We start from the raw sequence: 24,480 nt of genomic DNA, 5'->3' as shown, positions 1-24,480 counted from the left end.
CTGGCCCTAACCCTGCCACTGCTTCTGCCCGTGGCCCTACCTGCCTCGCTCCTGCTCCTGACCCTACCCCAGCCCCTGGCCCCGAAGCTGCCCCTGCCCCTGCCACTGCCTCTGCTACTGGCCTTGCCTTTGGCCCTGCCCCTGTCCCTACCTGCCTCGCCCCTGCTCCTGTCCCTACCCTAGCCCCCAGCCCTGGCCCTGCCCCTGCCCCTGGCCCTGCCTTTAGGCCTGTCTCAGCCCCTGGCCCTCGACCTGCACCAGCCACTAACCCAGACCTGGCCCTGGCCCTGCCCCAGCCCCAGCCCCAGCCCCTGGCCCTGCTTCTGAACTTGGCCCTGCCAAGCTCCTGCCCCTTCCCCTTCCCCTGCCCCTGCCCTTAGGCCTGTCTCAGTCCCTGGTCCTCGACCTGTACCAGCCACTAACCCAGACCTGGCCATGGCCCTGTCCCTGGCCCTGCCTATAGCCCTGCCAAGACCCTGCCACTGCCCCTGCCCCTGCCCTTACTCCTTCCTACCCCTGCCCCTGTGCGTCCCCCAGCCCCAGGCCCTACCCCTACCCCTGCCTTGCCCCTGCACCTGGCCCTGCCCCAGCCCCTGCCTCAGCCCCTTCCCCTGCCCCTGTCCCTGCCCCAGCCCCTGGTCCTGACCCTGACACTGCCCCTGCCATTGCCCCTGCCCCTGCCCCTGTCCCAGCCCATGCTCCTGGCCTTCCCCAGGCCCTGACCATGTCGCCATACTGCCCCAGCCCCTGGCCAAGTCCCTGCCCCTGCCCCAGCCCATGCCCCTGCCCCTTGCCCTGCCCCAGTCCCTATCCTGCCCTGCCCCTGCCCCTGCCATGGGCCCTGCCCCTGGGCCCGCCCCAGCCCCTGGCCCTGGCCCTGCCACTGCTCCTATACCAGCCCGTGGACCCGAGCCTGCCTCTGGCCCTGGCCCTGCCCCTACCCCTACCCCACACCAGCCACTGTCCCTGCCCTGCCCCTGCCCCAGCCCTCAGTCCTGCCCCTGCTGCTGGCCCTAACTCTGTCCCTGTCCCAGTCATACCCCTGCCCCTGCTCCTACCCCTACCCCAGCCCCCGCCCCTGTCCCAGTCCTTGACCCTTCCCCTTCCCCTGGCCTTGCCAAGCCCCTGCCACTGCCCCAGCCCATGGTCCTGCCAATGGCCATGCCCCAGCCCATGGTCCTGCCAATGGCCATGCCCCTGCTCCTGGCACTGCAACTTCCCTTGCCCTGCCCTTGCCCCTGGCCCTAACCCAGCCCCTGGCCCTGCCCCTGGGCCTGCCTCATTTCCTACCTCAGCCCCTGGCCCTGCCTCGATCACTGCCCGACACTGCCCTGCCCCTGCCCTGCCCCTGGTCCTGCCCCAGATCCTGGCACTGCCCCTGCACCTGGCCCTCCCCTGTCCCTGCCCCTGCACCAGCCCCTGGCCCTGCCCCGTGCCCTGCCCCGTGCCCTGCCCCTGCTCAGGCCCCTGGCCCTGACCCTAGCCCTGCCCCTGCCCCAGCCCTAGGCCCTTCTGCTGCCCTAGCCATGCCCATGCACCTGCCTCAGCCCCAGCCCCTGACCCTGCTTCTGACCCTGGCCCAGCCAAGCCCCTGCCACTGCCCCTGGCCTTGCTCCTGCCACGGCACCTCCCCGTGTCCCTATCCTGCCCTACCCCAGCCCCTGTTCCTGTGCCTGCCCCTGGCCCGGGCCATGCCCCTGGGCCCGTCTCAGACCCTGGTCCTTGCCCTGTCCCAGCCCCTACCCCAGACCTGGCCCTGGCCCTGCCCCTGGCCCAGCCCTCGGCCCTTCCCCTGCCCCTGCCCCTGCCACTGCCTCTGCCACTGGCCTTGCCCTTGGCCCTGCCCCAGTCCCTATCCTGCCCTGCCCCTGCCCCTGCCCTCAGTCCTGCCTCTGCTGCTGGCCCTAACTCTGTCCCTGGCCCTGTCATAGCCCTGCCCCTGCCCCTACCCCAGCCCATGGCCCTGCCCCAGCCCCTGCCCCTGTCCCAGTCCTTGACCCTTCTCCTGCCCCTGGCCTTGCCAAGCCCCTGCCACTGCCCCAGCCCGTGGTCCTGCCAATGACCATGCCCCTGCCCCTGGCCCTGCAACTTCCCTTGCCCTGCCCTTGCCCCTGGCCCTAACCCAGCCCCTGGGCTTCCCCTGGCCCTTCCCCTATCCCTACTCTGCCTTTCCCCTGCTCGTGGCCCTCTACCAGCCCCTGGCCCTGGCCCTGGCCCTGCCTCTGCCCCTGCCCCAGCACCTGCCTCAGCCACTTCCCCTGCCCCTGTCCCTGCCCCAGCCCCTGGTCCTGATCCTGACCCTGCCACAGACCCTGGCCCTACCCTTTGGACCTGCTCCGGCCCCTGGCCCTGCCCCTGGACCTGCCCCTGCCCCTGCTCCAGCCCCTGGCATTGCCCCTGCCCCTGTCCCTGCCCATTGGGAGCCCTGGCCCCTGCCTCTGCCCCTGCACCTGCCCCAGCCCCTGGCCCTAACTCTGCCCCTGGCCCTGTCATGCCCCACCCCTGCCCCGACCCCAGCCCCTGGCCCTGCCCCAGTCCCTGACCCTGTCCCTGCTCCTAGCCCTGCCCCTGTCCCAGTCCTTGACCCTTCCCCTGCCCCTGCCCCTGGCCCTGCCAAGCCTCTGCCACTGCCCCAGCCCATGATCCTGCCAATGGCGATGCCCCTGCCCCTGGCACTGCAACTTCCCTTGCCCTGCCCTTGCCCCTGGCCCTAACCCAGGCCCTGGCCCTGCCCCAGCCCCTGCTCCTGCCCCTGTCCCTGCCCCTGGGCCTGCCCCAGTTCCTACCTCAGACCCGGGCCCTGGCCCTGACCTGCCTCAATCACTGCTCCTGACACTGCCCTGCCCCTGCCATGCCCCTGGTCCTGCCCCAGATCCTGGCACTGCCCCTGCACCTGACCCTCCCCTGTCCCTGGCCCTGCACCAGCCCCTGCCCAGGCCCCTGGCCCTGCCCCTGCCCTACCCCTGTCCCAGCCCTTGGCCTGCCCCAGCTCCTGGCCCTGCCCATGCCCCTACCCCAGCCCCTATCCTTCCCACAACCCCTGGTCCTTCTCCTGCCCCTGCACTGTCCCTGCCCTGCCCCTGCCTCTGTCCTGCCCCTGCCCCTTCCCCAGCCCCTGTCCCTGTCCTTCCCACAACCCCTGGTCCTGCCACTGCCCCTGCCCAAGTGCCTAGCCCTGCCCCTGCACTGTCCCTGCCCTGCCCCTGCCCCTGGACCTGCCAAGCCACTGCCATTGCCCCTGCCCTTGCCATGCCCATGCCCCTCCTCTGCCCCTGCCCTACCCCAGCCCCTGCTCCTGCCCTGCCACTGCCCTTGCCCCTGGCCCTAACCCAGCCCCTGCCCCTGGCACTGGCCCTGCCTCAATCACTGCCCCTCACGATATCCTGCCCCAGCCCTGCCCCTGGGCCTGCCCCTGGCACTGCCTCTGCCCCTACCCTGCACCAACCCCTGGCCCTGCCTTGGCCCCTGCACCAGTCCCTGGCCCTGCACTATGCCCTGCCCCTGCCCAGGCCCCTGGCCCTGACCCTAGCCCAGCCCCTGTCCCAGCCCTAGGCCCTTCCCCTGCCCCTGGCCATGCCCCTGGCACTGCCTCTGCCCCTGGTCCTGGCCCGCCATGCCCATGGAGCTACCCCAACTCCAGCCCCTTGTCCTGCTTCTGACCCTGGTCCAGCCAAGCCCCTGCCACTGCCCCTGCCCTGCCCCTGCCTATGCTTCTGCCCCAGCTCCTGCCCCTGGCCCTGCCCTGCCACTGCCCCTGCTCCATCTCCTGGCCGTGGCCCTGCACATGCCCCAGCCCTCATCACTGCCCCTGCCCCTGGCCCTGCCCCTGGCCCTGCCCCAGCCATGACCCTGCCCCTGCCATGCCCCTGTCCCTGCCCCAACACCTGGCCCTGCGGCTGCCACTGGCCCTACCATACCCCTACCCTGTCCCTGACCCTGCCTGTCCTGACCCTGGCCCTTCCCCTATCCCAGTCCCTGGCCCTGTCTGTGCCTCTGCCGCAGACCTTGGCCCTGCCCCTACCCATTGTCCTGCCCATGACCAGGCCCCTGCCGCCGTCCTGCCCCTGGCCCTCCCTCTGCCCTGCTCAGGCTCCTGCCCCTGCCCCAGCCTGTGCCCTTGACAATGCCCCTGCTCCAGCCCCTGGCCCTGCCCCTGCCCCTGACCCAGGCCCTGGCCCTGGCACTGTACCTGGTCATGACCCTGTCCTGACCCTGCCAAGCCCCTGGTCCTGCCCCAGCCCCTGGCCCTGCCCCTGAGCTTGCCACTTCTCCTGCCTGGCACCTGCCAGGCCCCTGGTCCTGCCCCTACCCTTGCCCCTGGCACTGCCCCAGCCCCTGCCCCTGTACCAGGCCCTGGCCCTGGCCCTGCCCCTGTGCCTGGTGATGACCCTGTCCTGACCCTGCCCTGCTTCCACCCCTGCCCTGCCCCTGGGCTTGCTATTGCTCCTCCTGCCCCTGGCCCTACCTCCGGCCTTGCCCCTGTCCCTGTCCCTACCTGCCTTGCCCCTGCTCCTGTCCCTACCCTAGCCCCTGGCCCTGCTTCTGACCCTGGCCCTGCTAAGCCCCTGCCCCTACCCCTGGCCCTGCTCCTGCCCCTGTCCCTACCCTGCCATACCCCTTCCCCTGCCCCTGCCTCTGGCCCTGGCCCTGGTCCTGGCTCTGCCCCTGGGCTTCCTACAGCTCCTGGCCCAAACCCTGCCCATTACCTTGCTCCTGGGCCTGCCTCAGTCCCTATCCTGCCCTGCCCCTGCACCTGACCCTACCCGAGTCCAGGCCCCTGCCACAGGCCCTGCCCCTGGGCCCGCCCCAGCCCCTGACCCTGGCCCTGCCACTGTTCCTACACCAGCCCGTGGCCCTGAGCCTGCCTCTGGCCCTGACCCTGCCCCTACCCCTGCCCCAGACACTGTCCCTGCCCCTGCCCCAGCCCTCAGTCCTGCCCCTGCTGGTGGCCATAACCCTGTCCCTGACCCTATCATACAACTGCCCCTGCCCCTACCCCAGGCCATGGCCTTGACCCTTCCCCTGCCCCTGGCCATGCCTCTGGCACTGCCTCTGCCCCTGGCCCGCCATGCCGTGGAGCTACCCCAGCTCCAGCCCCTTGTCCTGCTTCTGACCCTGGCCCAGCCAAGCCCCTGCCACTGCCCCTGCCCTGCCCCTGCCTATGCTTCTGCCCCAGCCCCTGCCCCTGGCCCTGGTTCTGGTTCTGGCCCTGCCCTACCATTGCCCATGCTCCATCTCCTGGCTGTGCCCCTGCACATGCCCCAGTCCTCATCACTGCCCCTGCCCCTGGCCATGCCCCTGCCCTTGCCCTAGCCCCTGGCCCTGCCACTGCCCCTGCCCCAGCCCCTGGCCCTTGACCTGCCGCTGCCCCGTCCCTGTCCCTGACCCTGGTCCTGCCCCTACCATGCCCCTGTCCCTGCCCCAACACCTGGCCCTGCGGCTGCCACTGGCCCTACCATACCCCTACCCTGTCCCTGACCCTGCCTGTCCTGACCCTGGCCCTTCTCCTATCCCAGTCCCTGGCCCTGTCTGTGCCTCTGCCGCAGACCTCGGCCCTGTCCCTACCCCTTGTCCTGCCCATGACCAGGCCCCTGCCGCTGTCCCTGCCCCTGGCCCTCCCTCTGCCCTGCTCAGGCTCCTGCCCCTGCCCCAGCCTGTGCCCTTGACAATGCCCTGCTCCAGCCCCTGGCCCTGCCCCTGCCCCTGACCCAGGTCCTGGCCCTGGCCCTGCCACTGTACCTGGTCATGACCCTGTCCCGACCCTGCGAAGCCCCTGGTCCTGCCCCTGCCTCTGCCCCTGCCCCTGCCCCAGCCCCTGGCCCTGCCCCTGCCCCTGGGCTTGCCTTTTCTCCTGCCTGGTACCTGCCAAGCGCCTGGCCCTGCCCCTACCCTTGCCTCTGACCCTGGCACTGCCCCAGCCCCTGCCCCTGCCCTTGGCCCTGCCCCTGCCCCTGTGCCTGGTGATGACCCTGTCCTGACCCTGCCCTGCCTCCACCCCTGCCCTGCCCCTGGGCTTGCTATTGCTCCTCCTACCCCTGTCCCTGCCTCTGACCTTGCCCTGGCCCTGTCCCTACCCCAGCCCCTGGCCCTGGCCCTGCTAAGCCCCTGCCCCTACCCTGCCATACCCCTTCCCCTGCCCCTGCCCCTGGCCCTGGCCCTGCCCTTGGGCCTGTCTCAGGCCCTGGCCCTCGCCCTGCACTAGTCACTAACCCAGACCTGGCCATGGTCCGGCCACTGGCCCATCCCTTGCCCCACCCTACCCCTGACCTTGCGCCTCCCCCAGCCCCAGGCCCTGCCCTTGCTCCTGCCCTGCCCCTGCACCTGACTGTGACCCAGCCCCTGGACCTGCCCTAGCCCCTGGCCAAGTCCCTGCCCCTGCCCTAGCCCATGCCCCTGCCCTTGCCCTTGCCCCAGCCCCTGGCCCTTCCCTTGCCCCTGTCCTAGGCCCTGGCCCTGTCTCTGCCCCTGCGCCTGGTTATGACCCTGCCCCAACCCTAGCCTGCCCCTGCCCCTGCCCCTCGCCTTTCCCCTTCCCTGGCCCAGCCCCTTCCCCTGCTCTGTCCCTGCCCCAGGCCCTGGCCCTGGCTCTGCCCCTGGGCTTCCTACAGCTCCTGGCCCTGACCCTGCCCATTACCTTGCTCCAGGGCCTGCCTCAGTCCCTATCCTGCCCTGACCCTACCCCAGCCCGGGCCCCTGCCCCTGCCCCTGCCACGGGCCCTGCCCCTGGGCCCACCCCAGCTCCTGGTCCTGGTCCTGCCACTGCCCCTACCCCAGCCCATGGCCCTGCCCCAGTCCTTGACCCTTCTCCTGTCCCTGGCCATGTCCCTGGCACTGCCTCACCGGTGCCCTGCCCCTGGCCCTGTCCCGCCATGCCCATGGAGCTACCCCAGCTCCAGCCCCTTGTCCTGCTTCTGACCCTGGCCCAGCCAAGCCCCTGCCTATGCTTCTGCCCCAGCTCCTGTCTCTGGCTCTGCCCTGCCACTGCCCCTGCTCCATCTCCTGGCCATGCGCCTGCACATGCCACAACCCTCATCACTGCCCCTGCCCCTGGCCATGCCCCTGCCCTTGCCCTAGCCCCTGGCCCTGCCCCATCCCACTCCCTGGCCCTGTCCGTGACTCTGCCGTAGACCTCGGCCCTGCCCCTACCCCTTGTCCTGCCCATGACCAGGCCCCTGCCGTTGTCCCTGCCCCTGGCCTTGCCCCTGGCCCTGCCCTGCCCCTGCCACAGACTTTGGCCCTGGCCCTGCCCCTGCCCCTGGCCCAGTTCCTGAATCTGCCAAAGTCCCTGGCCCGATCCCTGGCCATAAACCAGCACCTGGCCCTGTCCCTGCCCCTGCCCATTGGGCACCCTGGCCCCCGCGTGTGCCAAGACCCGAAGTTGGAGCACCGGCGCCGGCACGGGCAGCAGCGAGGTGTAGGAGTGGCTGCGGGTGCTGCGGCTCGAGCAGTATGCACAGTACTTCCTGGACACCGACTACGACGATCTGGAGATGTGCCGGCAGATCGGGGACCCCGACCTGGACGCCATCAGGGTGCTGGCGCCCGCGCACCGCCGACGCCTCCTGGAGGCCGTGGGTCGCCTGCGCGAACAGGACGCGGCCACCGCTGGCCTCTACTTTACTCTCGAGCCGCCGCCTCCGACCGACCCCAGGTCCCAAGTAGCCTTCCAAGCCCTTGGCCGCCGGAGCCAGCCCCGCAGGGATCCCCGGGCTGAACCTGAAGATCCTGATCCGGGACAAGCTGGTGCGCGATGGTGTGCGCTGGGGCAAGGCCCCGCACCCCTGCCAGGTGAGCAGGCACGCGCGGGTTCTGGCATCCGGCCTACGGCTTCTCTGATTTTTCTCTCGCGGCTGCTGATTCCTTCCTTGCAGGGTCACAGGTGCCGGTGAGGCGGACTGCACCCTTTGCCCTCTGCCGGGGCCGGGTCTCCGCGCAGCCCCCGGCGTGCCCCTGGCAGAACCGAGTCCTGGGCTCTTGCGGTGCTCTGGGGGCCGTGGGATCTGAAGGGCAGGAGAAGACTGGGTAATAGCTACCTTGTCTTGGGCCTTCCTTTTCTCCTTGTCTTTCTTTGCATTTTGAGTGACTCCCAAAGAGGGACTGGCTGTCGTGTGCCATTGTACTAGGTGCGCAGGGAAAGTGACCACCCTGCCACTGGGGTCTCCCCCACAGTGGGGCATCTGTAAAGTTGCCAGGGGTGGGGCGGGGGCACAGGTGTTGGATGGGGGGCATTAATGAGGCACATGCACGCTCCCTTGGGATGAGTTTTTTCCACAGAAGGGTACAGCACGCAGGCAGGCGCTATGGCCTGATGGTCCCAGGGCATCCCTGCATTTGGGAGGGGAAGGCTGTGCGCAAGGAGAGGAGCTTTTCAGGACTGATGGAGGAGCGTGCAGGGAAGCTCCGTGGCTGCTGGGCATGGTATGCCCAAGGGTGGGGCTTGGGTGTCAAAGCAACTACCAAAAAGTCCCCGTTCTCAGTGGTGCGGCCTCCGCCCAGAGTCTGCCTGGCGTGGGTCCCCATGGCTGCTCCACCGGCTGCTCTGCACGGCTGCGGCCCCAGCACCTCTGCAAGTTCCTCCTGGGCTTCCCAGGCAGGTGTCTTCCCGCGAGCCTGTGCACTTTCCAGTGTGGCCAGGGAAGGGCTCTGGTGAGCCTGTGGAGCAGCCATGGGGACCCACGCCAGGCAAACTCTGGGTGGACTGCGCGCCACTTGGAACTGGGTCTTTATGATAGTTACTTTGACACCCAAGCCCCATCCTTGGGCCTGCCACGCCCAGCAGCCATGGAGCTTCCAGGCCCTTCCTGGCGCCCTCCTCCCTCAGTCTTAAAAAGCTCCTCTCCTTGAGCACAGCCTTCCCTTCCCAAGTGTGGGACGCCCTGGGAACCCCAGGCCATAGTGCCTGCCTGCATTCTGTACCCTTCGGGGGAAAAAACTCATCTCAAGGGAGCTTGCCTGCACCTTATTAACGCCCGTCCCATCAAACCCCCATGTCTAGCCCCAACCCTGGCAACTTTACATTGAGCCGCTGTGGGGGGAGTCCCGGGCAGAAGGGAGGTCACTTTCCTTGCGCACCGAGCACAAAGACATACTACAGCCAGTGTCTCTTTGGAGTCACTCAAAATGCAAAGAAAGACAAGAAGAAAAGGAAGGCCCAAGACAAGGTAGCTATTACCCAGTCTTCTCCTGCCCTTCAGATCCCACGGCCCCCAGAGCACCGCAGGAGCCCAGGACTCGGTTCCGCCAGGGGCTGCACGGAGACCCGGCCCCAGCTGAGGGCGAAGGGTGCAGAGTCCGCCTCACCCGCACCTGTGACCCTGCAAGGAAGGAATGAGCAGCCGCAAGAGAAAAATGTAGAGAAGCCGCAGGCCCGACGCCCGCCCCCTGCTCACCTGACGTGGGTGCGGGGCCTTGCCCCAGCGCACACCATCGCGCATCATCTTGTCCTGGATCAGGATCTTCTGCTTCAGCCGGGGGTGGCTCATCCTCTCCCGGGTGCGGTGGGCCCTGCGGGGCTGGCTCCGGCGGCCGAGACTTCGGAAGGCTTCGGGGAACCCGGGGTCGGCGGGAGGCGGCGGCTTGAGCGTGAAGCAGAGGCCGGCGGTGGCCTCATCCTGCTCCCGCAGGTGGCCCACGTCCTCCAGGAGGCGGCGGCGGTGCACGGGCGCCAGCACCCCGATGGCGTCCAGGTCGGGGTCCCCGATCTGCCGGCACACCTGCAGGTCGTCTTAGCAGTTGTCCAGGAAGGACTGCGCGTACTGCGCGAGCAGCGGCGCCCGCAGCCACTTTTAAACCACGCTGCTGCCCGTGCCGGCGCCGGCGCTCCAACTTCGGGCCTCGGCGCGCGGGGACCGACAGACAGCGCGGAAGTTGTCCTCGGGCCGCGGGGGCCGCCGCGGGCGGCTCTGACACAGGTGCGAGCGCCTCCGGAAGCGAGCGGCGGCCGAGCGGGCGCAGCGAGCCCCGTGCAGCCGCCGACTCCGGGCGCGCGCCCTGGGGGCAGTAAGGGGGCGCGCCGCCGGATTGCGCCCGGGAGCGATGCGGGGTGAAGTCGGCGCAGCCGGGGGCAGCCGGGGCCGCCGCTCTGCCCGTGCGCGCCCGTCCCCGTCCGAGGCTGCGTCTCCCGTGTGCCCTGGCAGCGACACGGCTTCCTCCGCATGGCGGCGCACCGATGTGCAGCGCGAGACCCGCGTCCTCCCGCGGGGGAGGGTCCTGGGACCCGCCCGAGGCCCGCGGCGCCTTCGAGCGCCCCCCCGCGTTCGCTGCGATCCCGCCTCTGTCTGGCCGGGCCCCGCGCGCCTTCACCGGCCCGTCCCAGCCGGCGCGCTCCTGGCCGCTCCTAGGCCCGCACCGGGGTGGGGCGCGCCGGGCTTGGCTGCGCGGCCTCGGCTCCCTCCAGCCGCGTGGAAACCTCCTGCTGCTGTTACTGCCGAGCTCAGGTTCGGGGAGGTGGGGAGGTGGGGAGGTGGGGGGGTGGGGGGGTGGGGGAGTGGGGGGGTGGGGGGGAGCAGCACTTTCTCAGGATGGCGCATCCCTCCCTAGGGCACAACCTCCCCGCCCACGCGCTCCCTAACCCTGCTCTCTGGTGCCCCTGCCAGTCCCATCCCCTGTTCTTCCACTGCCCCTTCCCTGCCCCTGCCCCTGCCCCTGCCCCTGGCCCAGCTCCGGAACCTGCCCAACTCCCTGGCCCGATCCCTGGCCCTAAACCAGCACCTGGCCCTACCCCTGTCCTTTCCCCAGTCCCTGGTCCTGACCCTGTCCCTACCGAAGCCCCTGGCACTGTCCCTGCCCCTGTCACAGCTCTCAGCCCTGCCCCTGTCCCTACCCTGCCCCTGACCATGCACCTGCCCTGTTCCTGCTATGCCTGTGCCCCGGCCCCTGGCACTGCCCCAGCTCCTGCTCCTGCCCCTGCCTCAACCCCTGGCCCTGGCCCTGGCTCTGCCCCTGAGCTTGCCACAGCTCTTGGCCCTGGCCCTGCCCATGATCTTGCTCCTGGCCCTGCCCCTGTCCCTATCCTGCCCTGCCCCTGCCCCTGGCCCTACCCAAGCCCCACCCCCTGCCCCTGCCACAAGCCCTGCCCCTGGCCCTGCCCCTGCTCCTGCCCCTGCCCCTGTCCCAGTCCTTGACCTTTCCCCTGCCCCTTGCCCTGCCAAGCCCCTGCCACTGCCACAGCCTATGTTCCTGCCAATGGCTATGCCCCTGCCCCTGGCAATGCAACTTCTCTTGCTCTGCCCTTGCCCCTGGCCCTAACCCAGACCCTGGCCCTGCCCCAGTTCCTACCTTAGCCCCTGGCCCTGGCCCTGCCTCAATCACTGCCCCTGACACTGCCCTGCCCCTGCCGTGTCCCTGGTCCTGCCCCAGACCCTGGCCCTGGCCCTGCCCCTGCACAAGCCCCTGGCCCTGCCCTGTGCCCTGCCGCTGCCCAGGTCCCTGGCCCTGACCCTAGCCTTGCCCCTGCCCCAGCCCTAGGCCCTTCTGCTGCCCCTGGCCATGCCCCTGCCATGCCCATGCACCTGCCTCAGCCCCAGCCCCTGGCCCTGCTTCTACCCTGGCCCAGCCAAGCCCCTGCCACTGCCCCTGGCCCTGCCCTGCCACTGCCCCTGGCCCTGGCCTTGCCCCTGCCATGGCACCTGCTCGTGTCCCTACCCTGCCCTGCCCCTTCCACTGGCCCTACCCCAGCCCCTGCCCCTGTACCTGCCCCTGGCCCTGGCCATGCCCCTGGGCCCGTCTCAGACCCTGGCCCTCGCCCTGCCCCAGCCCCTACCCCAGACCTGGCCATGGCCCTGTCCCTGGCCCTGCAACTGCCCCTGCCCCTGGCTGTGCCCCAGTCCTCGGCCCTGCCCCTGCCCCTGCCCCTGACTGTCCCAGGACCTGGCCCTAGCTCTGCCCCTGGCGTAGCCATGCCCCTGCCCCTATCACAGCCCCTGCCCCTGCCCCTGGCCCAACCCTGGCTCTGGCCCTGCCCCCTGCACCTGGTGATGACTGTGTCCCAACCCTGCCCTGCCTCTGCCCCTTGCCCCTGCCCTTGACCCTGGCCCTGCCCCTGCCACGGCTCCTGGCCGTGCCCCTTGTCCTGTCCCAGTACCTGGCCAAGTCCCTGCCCCTGCCCCTGTCGTAGCCCATGCCCCTCGCCTTGCCCCAGGCACTGGCCCTGTCGCTATGCAGGGCAGGTCTGAGTTGGACAGTCTGGCATTAGGAGGCTGTGAAGGTGACAGCAACAAGATCTCACCCCGGGAGCAGAACAGACCAGCAGCTCCGAAAAGTCCCCGAGAGCCGAGCCAGGAGGCGAGGGTCTCTGGGGCGCCCAGGCGGCCTACTGGGGCTGCTGGCCAGAGCCGCCTGGGCAGGGATTGGGGTGGGTGGGGACCGCGACAGAGAGACTGAGGGGCCCAGAGAATGAGAAGGTGCTGGAGAGCGTTGGAGGGGACGGGCAGGGAGACCAGAGAGCGAGAGTTAGGGAGCGCGCAGGCCAGGAGGGGGTGCTGTCCCTGAGAAATGTTAATGATGCCATGACCACCTTTTATTCATATGGATTTCAGCAACACCATCATTTCCAAAGAGTATCTTGTATTTCATTCAATAAATCATTAAGTCAAACAGAGAGAATGGTTACTCGAAGGTGACAGGTCTTTAAATGTTTTACTTTATTACATCATAGAGTAGACCATAATACTGTCAGGAGTTTGAGGGAGAGGTCAATGAGAGTTCAAGTCATGATTAAGACAGGGAGAATGGTTTAATGGTTTACCCTTTTGAGATTTCGTTCACTTTTTTTTTAACTTTTTCATTGTATAATATAACATATATACAAAGCAAAGAAAGAAAAAAGCAATAGTTTTCAAAGCCCTCTTTGACAAGTAGTTATAGGGCTGATCCCAGAGTTTGTCATGGGCTACCATATGATCCTGTTAGATTTTTCCTTCTAGCTGCTCCAGAATATAGGAAGCTAGAAGGAATAAATATTTTTCTTATCTTCACAGTCAACTTTTTTTCTTTTTTATGAAAAATAGCATACATACAAAAAAAGCAATAAATTTCAAAGCACAGCACCACAGTTAGTTCTGGAACAGATTTCAGAGTTTGGTATGGGTTATAACTTCATAATTTTAGGTTTAAACATTTATTGGGGGGGGGCATTTTTGTAGATGGCATATTTTATTTCAAATCCCAATTATTCATTGCTGATATATTGGTAAGCAATTGTCTTTGGTACTTTGGCTTTTTTTGGGAGGGGCAGTGCATGGCCCTGGAATTGAACCCAGGCCTCATGCATGAAAGGTGAGCATTCTGTCGCTGAACCCCCCATGCACCCAATACATTGCCTTTTGTACAGTAGACTGACCTTCCTATAAACACTGATTTTTTTCCAGGAGTTTTTTTTTTTGGTGACATTTATGCCATCTTCAAATAAAGACAATATTATTCCTTCCTTTCTACTGTATGATTTCTTTCCCTTTTCTTGTCTTACTGCACTAGCTAGAACTTTCAGTATAATGTTGAATAGGAATGAGGAGATATATATCAAAGTATATCAACCATCTTTGATCTGTTGTTTATCTAAAAGAAAAGGGTCCTATGTCATCATTAAGTATGATGTTAGCTGTAGGATTTTTTTAAGATATGTGCTATGGAGTTGATGATGGTCCCCTCAATTCCTAGTTTTCTGAGAGTCTCATTCATTAATGGTGTTTGGACTATATCAAATGCTTTTTCTGTATCAATTGATATGGTTAAATGTTTTTTTTTCTCCCATTAATCTGTTGATATGGTCAATTGCATTGATTTTTCAAATCTTCAATCAGCACTGCATACATGGAATAAATCAAGTCACTTGATCCTGGTTTATCATCTTTTAAAACATTGTATTCAAATTGCTAATATTTTGTTGTGGAATGTTTAAATCTATGTTTATAGAAGATATTGGTCTGTAATATTATTTTCTTATAATATCTTTATCTGATTTTGGCATTAAGGCAATGCAGGCCTCATCTGGAGGTGATTATGGTGCTTTCTTTCTCTTTTTGGTGCATTTTTAATTATTGATTCCATTTCTTTAATTTTGTTCTCTTGTGTGAAGCTTGATAGTTGGGGCCTTTCAAGGAATTGATTTATTTCACCTAAGTTGTCAAATTTGTGGACATAGAGTTGTTAATAGTATCTCCTTTTCATACATTTAATTTCCATGGTATCAGTTGTGATGAACTGTCTTAGTTTTTGGCTTGAGCAATTTGTGATGTCTCTCTTCTTTTGGTAATCATGGTGATAAATTTATTAAATTTTATTGATCTTTTTAAAAATCAGCTTTTGACTTCATTGGTTTTCTCTATTGCTTCCCTGATTTCATTAATTTATGCTTCAATTTATATTACTTCCTTTCTTCTCTTTGTTTTTTATTAATATTCTCTTCTGTATCTAGTTTCCTAGATATTTATGTATTGTAGTTTAATTTATTTCTAATCTGTGCATTTGCATTTACTGCTATAAATTCCCTCTAAGCACTCCTTTTGATGCATCCCCAAATTTGGATTTCTGTGAATTATTGTCTGTTCAAAGTTAGTAATGCCTATCATGAGTACTCTAGCATCAGTCAATATTTATTATATTTTGTTTTCATTTTCAATGTCTTTGTTATGCACTTTTGTATATTCAAGAAATATGACATCATGAAGCATAAAAGAAATAACATCTGTGAAGGCACAGGAAATACACCATCATGAACAACTACAGGAAATTTTTATTTCTGTAAAGTTTATACTGTCAAGGATGTTTAATTTATTAAAATAGTTTGTATAACTAGAATATCTTATTGAAGTTAGAATCAAATTACTTGAATAGTATAGATTTAAAACAGTGAATCTCTGGATTAAAAAAATTCTTTCTTTTCTTTATGATAAAAATTAACCTTAATATGTAGTTATCGGTTCCAAACACATCATTTTGCAAGACTGGCTAAATCAAATAAAAAATTTGAGGATATAGGAACTATGAACCTATGATTAGATGCCAAATTAAATTATTTGGGCAGTATGCTGGTTTGAAACTATTGTGTTCCTCCAAAAAGCCATGCTCTTTTAATCATAATCTAATCTTGCGGGGGCAGCCATCTCCAATATTTTAGGGTAGGACCTCTTGATTAGGTTGTTTACATTGAGATGTGACACACCCAATGTGGGTGTGAACTTTCAGTTAGATGGAGATGTAACTCAGCCCATTGAAGGGATCCTAATTAGTCTACCGGAGTCTCTAGGAGAGCACCCAGAGAGCAGAGGACCAACACAGCTGAAAACATTTGGAGATGCAGAGGCAAACATCAGAAGGACCCATAGGACCTGCAAGAGCTGTTTGAAACCCAAAGCTGAGAGAGGATCCCAGCAGACATTGCCATGTGCCCTCTCATGAGATGCTAAGCAAACAAGAACCCAGAGCTTTGCCTTGGAAAAGCTAAGTGAGGGCCCACAGATGCTTAGAGAGGAAGCCACCAAAATCAGAAGCACAAAGTAATGAAGCAGGAGCCAGATGCCAGCCACATGCCTTCCCAGATGACAGAGAAATCCCACATGCTATTCAGCCTTTTCTCAGAGTCATGGTATCTCTCTCTGGATGCCTTAGTTTGGACATTTTTATAAATAAACTTGAAATTTAATGAATCTACTTTATAAAAGCCTTTACCTTTCTCGTATATTGCATTCTGTCAGCATTAGCAAATTAAAACAGGCATCATAAGACATATTTTCCCTTCATTGTTCTACTTACCCTTGTCATCTCCCATCCTCCAATATCAGCTCTCACGTGGAGCATATGTGTGTGTGTTAAGGGATAGAGTTGGTTCCACTAAGAGAAATATTGGAAATCTAGAATTCAGAATCAAAATTTTCTTTGGCTTAGACTGAACTTGTGTATCTCTAAAAACAAATCATCACAAAGCAACTTCAATAAGGTAAACAGATACACATTTGTTACATGATTGAGCTGGTCCAAACAGATTTTAGGCATCTTCATTTTCTAAATACCCAATATTCTTAATGACAGAATAGCTTATAAAAGGACAAAGGATATACCTTCTATATCATCAAATTGCATTGGTAACATTTCATTTTTGCATATAAGCTCTGTGAATAATTTAGGTAATCTAGCTTTCAGATTCATGCCTCTGTCCTGAGTTAGCAAAAAAAAAAAAATTCTGTCCAGTTAATGCTCACTTGAGAGTATTTGTGTGTGTGTGTGTGTGTGTGTGTGTGTGTGTGTGTGTTACAGTGATAGAGTTGGTCCCACTGAGAGAAAACTTGGGAATACAGAATTCAGAATCAAGATTCTTCAATCACACTTCTTTTCTCTATAATTACCCCCTTCCATCCCAAACTTCACAACCCCACAGAACCTTCCTTGGGATTCTAGGTGTACTTAAGAATATGATCCCAGTGAAATAACACTGCTTAGCTGTCCTCAACTTCCTAATGGATAAATTGGAAAGAAAGATGTTTTCTCTACAACTCTCCCAGCTATAACAGTATCCTTTTCCATGATTCCTTGAGTGATTTATTTGCCTGTAATACTATAGAAAAATTTTCATCTAAATATATATTGACTCTCAAGCCAAGGCTGGGTTTAAACATACACGTTTCTGGATGTATTTTCTGTGAAAATATTACCAAGTGAAAACTACTGTGGAATAAAAGTAAACAAAAGATATATTTATTTAAAGTATTGTTTACAAATTTATGAAAACACATCCCAGAATTTCAATTGCATAATTTTTGACTCTCATTTTAAACTGGGGACATTTTAAAGAATGCTTACTTGAAATAACTTTTCTTTCTATTTTTTATGATAAAAATAATACATATAAATCAAGAAAAAATGCCAACAAAATTTTGAAAAAATTAAAATTGAAAGTACCAGTGATGGTTAGGTTTTGTTATCACCTTGGCTAGGTAATGATGCCCAGCTGTCTAGTCAGGCAAGCACTGGCCTAACCATGGCTGGAAAGATATTTCATGGCTGGTTGATAAACTAGAAGGCTGTTTTATTAAATCATCAGTTAGCTTTTGCAGCTGGGGCTAATTTCATCTAGGATCAACTAAGGACACATTTCCCACAAATTAGGTCATCCAATCAGCTGGGTTTAATCCAGTCAGTTGAATATTTTTTTTAAAAGAGAAGAGAGAATTTTCAATGCTTCTTCAGCCTCAATGCTCTCCTGTGGAGTTCGTCCATACCCTTTTTCAGAGTGGCAAGCTTCACAGCCTGCCTATGGATTTGGGACTTTTCTATTCCCACTGTAGTATGAGACACCTTAATAAATCTCATATTTATAGATAGCTCCTGTTTGTTCTGTTTCTCTAGATACAACTTGGTACTGGGAGTAGCTCTTGAGAAACAGAATCTTAAAATTGGATTTTTACAAATGGCTTTCTACTCTGACTAGACACAAAAGCACTAATGACTGTTTCCAATAATCAAGACAGCAATGACAGACCACAGGGTGAGTTGGCAATAGAGACACAGAGTATCACCACTAGATTCTGCTAATTGTACACTTCCATGAGGCAAGGCTTTGGGTGTGAGTGTTTTTGACACCTTAATGGAGTTTTGTGGAATTAGGAATTATGATGATGGTGGTTGCTTGTTAGATACACTGGATACAACTATGAGGGAAAGGGATGAGCTGAAAGCTTCAAATTTGCAACCTAAGCATGGTCTGAAAGACGTAGAAGTTTCCATGCATGCCCTGAAAGAAAATGTTATTTCCTGTGGTTGCAGACTTAAGAGCTCTGAAAAGCACACACAGAGCATCACTGTGCAAGTAGCAGATTTACAACATAAACTGAAATCTCAGCTTTGCAGGGTATCTGCTGTTAAGGCTAAGGGCTTTCATTGGAAAAGAATGGGATCCCGAATCTTGGACTGGGGACATATGGTTTGATAATGATGGCAGTGGGGTCATGGAAACCTGGAATCTGCTGAGCTTTTGCTAGATAATCCTGTAATGGTCTATCCTGAGGACCTCTAGCCTGCCTTAAGGAAATGGCTTCCTGGCCACCAGTCTGCTCTGAGGAGTCTGCTAGCCAAATTCTACCTATGAAGAGATTAACCCTATAAACCTATAACCTATAAACCTGTAACCACCTCGCCTGGGGAAACAGCCCTCACTTCTCCTTTTAGAGTGATTAATCCTGTTACACCAGATGAAACTGCAACGGGATGCCTTGGGGTTTTCATGACCCACACCCACCACCCCTCTTTTCTTCAAAACTTGTACCTAATCTAAAGTCCCAATAGGCCCCAAAAGTGAGGTACAAGGTGTGACTCATGAGAAGGTATACTCTACTCCAAAGAACTGCATAAGTTTCCCAATCTATATAGACAGAAGTCAGTGGAGTATGTGTGGGGATGGGTATTAAGGGTGTGGAATAATGGTAGAAGGACCATAAAGTTGGAGCAAGTTTAATTTATTGATGTGAGCCCACTAAGCAGAGATTCTGTATTCAGTATTGTAGCTCAAGGAGTTAGAAAGGGCATTAACAGTTGGTTTGGATGGTTGGCTGAAACATGGATCAAAAGGTGGCCAACATTACCCGAGGTCAAAATGCCAGTACTGCCCTGTTATAATGTAGATGAGGGGATCCAGAGGCTTAGAGAGATGGGAAAGTTAGAGTGAATTTATCATGAAAGACCAGCTCACACACCCCAGGAATGTCCAGAGGTAACATCTTTCACCAGAATTTTGAGAAGTAAATTTGTGAGACTAGTTCCATCATCCCTGAAGAGCTCTATAGTCACCTTTGTCCGTAGGTCAGATATTACCATGGGAACTGCTGTCAGTGAGATGGAATCCTTAAACACAACAGGGATGATTGGATCCTGAGTCAGCACAAGCCAAGTGGTGACAATTAATCACCATAGAAAAGTTAGATGTTGCCTCCAAAATGGACAGCAGACTCAAAGCAGTAGTCAAAATAATCTGACTCACAGAGACTTGTGGCATTGGCTGGTAGATTGTGGGGTACCTAGAAGTAAAATAGATGGGCAGTCTACTGAATTCTTATTTTAACTGTATAAGCAGAAGAATTCTAGGTCAGGTGAATGGAAGCCTAACATGAATTACAAAAGCAGAGAGTCATGGCCCTGTAATTCCCAGACTTGAGCTAATTTACAGACCCAGAGCCGCTTGAATGAGGGGAGGACCAGGTACCCTTGGGGAAGGATCCTGTCAGACTGCCTAAAATTTACACTGTTAGTCTTCCTCCCAGCCTTCCCCACGGAGACCTACAGCCTTTCACCAGGGTGGCTGTGCATTGGGGAAAAGAAAATGATCAGATATTTCAGGAATTGTTAGACCCTGGCTCAGAAGTGACACTAATTCCAGGAGACCTAAAATGGCACTCTGGTCCTACAGAGTAGGGGCTGATGGAATCAGGTGATCAATGGAGTTCTAGCTTAATTCCATTTCACAGTGGGCCCACTGGTCCATGGACTCATTCTGTGGTCATTTCCCCAGTCCCAGAATGCTTAATTGTAACTGACATACTCAGAAGTAGAAGGAATCTCCACATTGGTCCTCTGACTTATGGAGTGGGGGCTATTATGGTAGAAAAGGCCAAGTGGAAGCCAGTAGAACTGCCCCTACCTAGCAAAATAGTAAATCAGAAGCAATATTGGATTCCTGGAGGGAATGCTGAGATTAGTGCCACTGTTAAGGACTTGAAGGATGCAGGGGTGGTGATTCCCACCACAGCCCCATTTAACCCTCCTATTTGAACTGTGCAGAAAACATATGGTTCTTGGAGGATGACAGTGGAGCATTGTAAACTTAACTAGGTGGTGACTCCAATTGCAGCTGCTTTTCCAGGTGTGCTATTATTGTTTGAGCAAATCAGCACATCTTCTGATACCTGGTGCTATTGATCTGGAAACTGCTTTTTTTCTCAATAGTTGTCAGCAAGGACCACTAGATTTGTGATCAGTAAGAGTCACAGTTTGCATTCAGCTGGCAAACCCAGCAGTATAACTTCCCTGCCTACCTCAGGATTATATCAATTTACCCGCCTGATGTCATGGTCTGCACAGAACTTGATCATTTCTCCCTCCCACAAGACATCACACTATATTGATGATAGCATGTTGTTTGGACCTAGTGAGCAAGACGTAGCAAGTATTTTAGACACTGGTAAGACATTTTGCATGTCCAAAGATAGGAGAAAAATCCAAGAAAAATATAGGGGCTCTCCACCTCAGTGAAATTTCTGGGTGGCCAGTAGTTTGGGACACATCAAAATATCCCTTCTAAGGTGAAGGATAAGCTGCTGCATCTAGCCCTGCCTAAGACCAAAAAAAGAGGCAAAATGCCTAGTTGGCCTCTTTGGATTTTGGAATCAAAATATACCTCATTTTGGTGTGCTACTCCAGCCCATTTTCTGAAAACCAGAAAAGCTGCTAGTTTTGAATGGGGATCTGAACAAGAAGAGGCTCTGTGACAGGTCCAGACTGCTGTGTATTCTGGTATGACAATTGGGCCATATGATCCAGCAGATACAATGGTGCTGGAAGTGTCAGTGGCAAAAAGCGTTGCTGTCTGGAACTTTTGGCAGGTCTCTATAGGAGAATCATAATGCAATCCTTAGGATTTTGGAGTAAAGCCTTATCATCCATTGTAGATAACTATGTTACTTTTGAAAAACAACTTTTGACCAGCTACTGGGCCTTAGTAGAAACACTTCAACCTGGGCCACAAAGTTACCATGAGACATGAGTTGCTTATCATGAGCTGGATGTTGTCTGACCCACCAAGCTATAAAGCTGAGTGTGCACAGCAGCACTCCATCATAAAATGGAAATGGTATATAAGAGACAGGGCTCAAGCAGGTCCTGAAGGCACAAGTAGGTTACACAAAGAAGTGGTCTCCCATCACATTACCTTCTCTTTCCCAGATTAGAGTTATGGTCTCTTTCCCAGACCAGAGCTATGGCTTCTTGAGGACTTCCTTACAGTCAGTCAACTGAGAAAGAGAAAACTCAGGTGTGGTTTACAGATGTTTCTGCAGGATATGCAGGTACCACCTGGAAGTGGACAGCTGTAGCACTACAACCCCTTTCTGGGATATCCTTAAAAGACAGTGGAGAGAGGAAAACCTCTCAGTGGGGAGAATTTCAAGCAGTGCACCTAGTTGTTCATTTTGCTTGGAAGGAGAACTGGCCACAGGTGCATCTGTATACTGATTCATGGGCTACTGCTACTGGTTTGGCTGGATGGTCAGGGACTTGGAAGAAGCATGATTGGAAAACTGCTGAAAAAGAGGTCTGGGGAATAGATCTGTGGAGAGATGTGTCTGAGTGGGCAAAAAACATGAAGATATTTGTGTCCATGTGGATGCTCACCAAAGGGTGACCTCAGCAGAGGAAGGTTTTAATAATCAAATTGATAAGATGACCCATACCCATTCTGTGGATACAAGTCATCCCCTCTTCTCAGTCACTCCTGTCATTGCCCAATAGGCTGATGAACAAAGTGGGCATGGTGGTAGGCATGGATGTTGTGCATGGGCTCAGCAAATGGACTTCCATTCTTTAAGGCCACACTGGCTATGGTCATTGCTGAGTGCTATATCTGTGAGCAGCAAACACTCACACTCAGCCCCTGATATGGCACCATTTCCCAAGCAGATCAGCCTGCTACCCTGGTGACAGGTTGATTACTTTGGACCACTTCCATAATGAAAGGGGCAGTGATTTGTTCTAAATGGAGTAGACATGTACTCCAGATATGGGTTTGAATTCCCTGCATGCAATGCTTCTGCCAAAACTATCAACCATGGATGTACAGAATGCCTTATCCATCATCATGGCATTCCACATAGCATTGCTTCTGATTGAAAACAGTTCATAGCAAATGAAGTACAGCAAAGGGCACATACTCAGGGAATTCTTGGTCTTACCATGTTCCCCATCATCCAGAGGCAGTGGGTTATTAAAATGGTGGAATGGCCTTTTGAAGACTCAATTATGGTGCCAACTGGTTGGCACAACCTTGCAGAGCTGGGGCAATGTTCTCCAGGAGGCTGTGTATGCTCTGAATCAGCATTTACTATACTGTGCCATTTCTCCCCCAGCTAGGACTCACGGGTCCAGGAATCAAAGGGTGGAAATAGGAGTGTCACCATTTACTATCACCTCTAGTGATCCACTAGAAAAGTTTTTGCTCCCTGTCCCTGCAACCTTAAGCTCTGTAGTTTACAGGTCTTTGTCCCAAAAGGAGGCATGCTTCTACCAGGAGACACAATACAATTGAACTGGAAGTTAAGACTGCCATCTGGCCACTTTGGGCTTCTCATGCCTCTGAGTCAACAAGCAAGGAAAGGAATTACTGTACTGTGTGGGGTGATTGATCCTATCAACAGGAAATAGGACTATAACTACACATTCAAAGTAAAGATGAGTTTTTCTGGAATTCAGGAGATCCCCTAGTGCATCTCTTAGTACTACCATGCCCTGTGATGAGTCAATGGAAAACCATAACATCTCAACCCAGGTGGGACTACCAATGGATCAAAACTTCAGGAATGAAGGTTTGGGTCACCCCACCAGGCAAAGAACCATGATCAGCTGAAGTGCTTGCTGAGGGTAAAGGGAACATGGAATAGGTAGTGGAAGAAGGTAGCAATAAATATGAACTTCAACCACATGATTAGTTATAGAAACAAGGACTGTAATACTGTTTTGTTCATGTTATACTGTTTAAGTTGTAAGAAATCAAGTTTAAGAATGAATATTACCCAAGGATTTGCACTCTATTCTGGAGAGATTTAACATGTTTCCAGTTATATGCAAGACAGTTGAGTATTGTTAGGTAAAAGAAAAAAATGTGTGTTTTATTATTTTTTATTTAGAAATTTGGTATGGTTTAAGGTGGCATGTATAGCTGCCAAGTTGACTAGGGGTGGACTGTCATGGTCAGTTTCATGTGTCAACTTTGCCAAGTGGTGGTACCTGTTTGTCTGGTTGGGCAAGTGCTGGCTTGTCATTGTTGTGAGACCGTTTCATAGAATTAAATCATGATCATGGCAGCTGCATCCACAGCTGATTCAATTTGTGGTCAGCCAAACAGGAGTATCTTCTGCAATGAGTGATGCTTAATCTAATCACTGGAAGCCTTTTAAGGAGGATTCAGAAGAGACAGGCTCTCTTCCTCCTTTGGCTGGTGAGCCTCTCCTGTGGAATTTGTCCAGAACCTCCATCAGAGTCGTCAGCTTCACAGCCTGCCCTGTGGAGTTTGGACTCTGCATTTCTGCAGTCATGTGAGACACTAATATAAATTTTATATTTGTGAGCATTCCCTGTTGATTCTGTTTCTCTAGAGAACCCTAACTAATACATCAACAAAAATATATTTCCTTAGTTAAACAAATTTCTGTCCAGTGCTTGACAGGGCCTGATGCATTGGAGGTATTTGATTGTTTTGTTGAATTAATGAATAAATGAAAGAATTTCATACTTAATGAAAAATCAGCAACTTGTCAATCTGTGAGGGGTTAAATAGAATAAAATTGCCTAATTTGCAGGTGTTTCATGTAAATACTGATTCTAATATTCACTTAAGTGCCAATCTATAAATATAGGGCACTTTGATAAAGTTTAATTCAGAAAAACATCTTTGACCATTTAGGAAGTATAAGGCTGAATTAAAAAAAATAGTAATATAACTGAAGTTACCCTAGTCTTATTAGGATATTGTTGCTTTAAAAAGAAATTAAACAGATTCTACTTTAGGTAGAACTATTGTGGTCATGTTTGTTTTATCTTTTATGTTTTCTATTTTGCATGGTTGTAATGACAGTTTTTTTAAATATTCTAAAAATAATGTACTTGAATTGCTGCATTCATTTCTTTTCATAGTCCACGGATAGATGGGGCTACACTAGCACAAATTTACCTAGAAATTACCCCGACTGAAGAAGAGAGCTGCTATACATCATATCACCTTGTTTGCTACATTCAAATAGTCTGTCACTGGATAGACTGGATAAAGGGACTGTGGAAAAATGTAACAAAGAAAAACCCAAGAAAACTGCAGGAAGGGTTGATAAACAGCTGTCTATGATTTAACATTATGATTCTTAAGCAAAGATGGAAGAAAAACATTCCCAGAAAGAGTCTACAATCTCTGGGTTTTTTCCAAGTTTCCAAGTCTCATGTGAATTCTTTGTTTTCCTCTTCTTTTCCCAGTTTGTATGTCTATTTTTTTTCCATTTACTTTTTGTGAAAAGTTTAATATTTGTAAAAGTTTAAAGTCTATCATGTGATATTCCAGGTCAATCATCCATCCATCAAATAATGTCTGTTGTGTCTCTTTCCTCCAAGGTTCTTTGAGGTCCAGAACAGCATCTTATTCAATCCTGCATTTCTAGCCCTGAAAAACAAGTATGCAGCATTAAATCCTCAATATCAGAATTGTCAAATTATTAATACTTGTATGCATTAAGTACATAT

At 54.6% G+C, this 24,480-nt stretch overlaps 1 long non-coding RNA gene and 1 pseudogene across 2 annotated transcripts in view; one reads left to right on the top strand and one right to left on the bottom strand.

Moving 5' to 3' along the window:
- LOC143673993 (uncharacterized) overlaps positions 1-24,183 on the top strand; it is a 61,471-nt gene extending 37,288 nt beyond the window's left edge. Inside the window, exon 3 of one of the 2 annotated variants that reach the window (XR_013170813.1) lies at positions 23,887-24,183. This is a non-coding gene — a long non-coding RNA (uncharacterized LOC143673993). Of the gene's footprint in view, positions 1-17,340; positions 17,774-23,886 lie in introns of those variants that run through there. The other variant, XR_013170816.1, reaches the window with a different exon arrangement.
- LOC143654299 (sterile alpha motif domain-containing protein 5-like) lies at positions 9,191-10,156 on the bottom strand (annotated as a pseudogene).
- Positions 24,184-24,480: the final 297 nt, after the last annotated feature.

This window comes from Tamandua tetradactyla, chromosome 2 (genome assembly GCF_023851605.1).
Source record: "Tamandua tetradactyla isolate mTamTet1 chromosome 2, mTamTet1.pri, whole genome shotgun sequence".
In the NCBI taxonomy this organism is placed as follows: domain Eukaryota; kingdom Metazoa; phylum Chordata; class Mammalia; order Pilosa; family Myrmecophagidae; genus Tamandua; species Tamandua tetradactyla.
The sequence above is the reverse complement of the archived record's forward strand: the minus strand, read 5'-3'. Positions and strand labels throughout refer to the sequence as shown.